We start from the raw sequence: 1,489 nt of genomic DNA on the forward strand, positions 1-1,489 counted from the left end.
GCTGGGCACGGGGCCTGGCAAGTCACAGGTGCTTAACACAGGCCAAATGAGAGTCTGAGTCGGAAGATGAATGCGGTCTGGGTGGCAAGTGACTCACTTACGCCTGAGGCTGGGGAGACCCGGGTTCTGGTTTCCTCTTGAGCTCACCCATGACCGAGACTGGGCGGTTCAGGGAACACGTGTCTGGCTTCTGCCCCTCCTAACCCACCTCCGTCTCTTTCCTGCCCCAAAGAGGAGGAATTGGGAAAAGGGTTCCTACAGAGCTGAGGGGAAGAGAGAGGGCCTGAGAAACATAGCAAGTGGACACGATGTGCAAAGGGAAGGCCGCTGGTATGCACCTGGTCACCTTGGGGAAACTGGACAGTGAGGAAGGTTGGCTGGGGCCTGGGATGCCAGATTCAGTAGCTCGGATGGACCACAGCGGGAGGAGGCCAGGAAGTGTACCCAGGAAGATAGACCAGACCCAGTGAAGAAAGCTGAGACACTGTGGCTTGGGAAGAACCAAGAGCTGGGCGAAGGAAGGGTCTAGGCAGCTGCCAGGACAGTGCCTGGAGGACGGCCCCCGGAGAAACTTTCTCCCCACTTCCTGAATCTCTGCAGGCAATGGAGATGTAAATGTCAACAGTGCCTCCTGCTGGAAAGGCCTAACATTACAACATCTCTGTCCTGGAGGTCAGATTTAGCAAGTAAGAAATCTAGACTGTTTGAGCTGGAACAATACAGGTCAATGATTTATTACTGCTGCTGCTACTTATACGGATGAAGAACTGACTGCGTCCCTAGTGCTCTGCTAAGAGCATGTGTGCGTAGTCAGTTGCTCAGTTTTGTCTGATTTTGGTAACGATATAAACTGTAGCCTGCCAGGCTCCTCTGTCCTCTGTCCATGGGGCAAGAAATACTGGAGTGCCATTTCCTCCTCCAGGGGATCTTCCCAATTCCCAGTCCGGGGATCAAAGCCAGGTCCCCCTCGATTGCAGATGGATTCCTTACCATCTGAGCCACCAGGGAAGCTGTGCTAAGTAGGCCTCTTGTATTACCTCATTTAATCTTCACAACAAACCCATGCGATAAGAACTATTATTAACCCCTTTTTTCGAACGAGTAAACTGAGGCAGAAAAAATAAAATCTTTTGCTGAGGTCTCAGATTTGTGTGTGGCAAGATTAGCTTTCTTGTCCAGGTCTTTCGGACTTAAAACCTATGGTTTTTGTGCTCACTTTGGCAAGACATGGCCCCTGCGCAAGGATAACACACAAATTCATGAAGTGTTCCATATTTTTAAAAGAGGAGATATATATATATGTACAACTGATTTACTTTGCTGTACAGTAGAAACTAACACTAAATTAATTAACTAAACTAACGCAAAGAGTCAGACACGACTGAGCAACTGAGCCGAACTGAACTGAGAAACTAACGCAACATTGTAAAGCCACTATACTCCAAAAAAATTTTTTTTTAATCTATGGTTTTAACTACATTCTCAGTTG

General features: G+C 48.2%; 1 pseudogene; it reads left to right on the plus strand.

Annotated features, from left to right (window-relative positions):
- Positions 1–1,193: 1,193 nt before the first annotated feature.
- LOC138077281 (U6 spliceosomal RNA) lies at positions 1,194–1,279 on the plus strand (annotated as a pseudogene).
- Positions 1,280–1,489: the final 210 nt, after the last annotated feature.

Source organism: Capricornis sumatraensis, chromosome 3 (assembly GCF_032405125.1).
Source record: "Capricornis sumatraensis isolate serow.1 chromosome 3, serow.2, whole genome shotgun sequence".
NCBI lineage: Eukaryota > Metazoa > Chordata > Mammalia > Artiodactyla > Bovidae > Capricornis > Capricornis sumatraensis.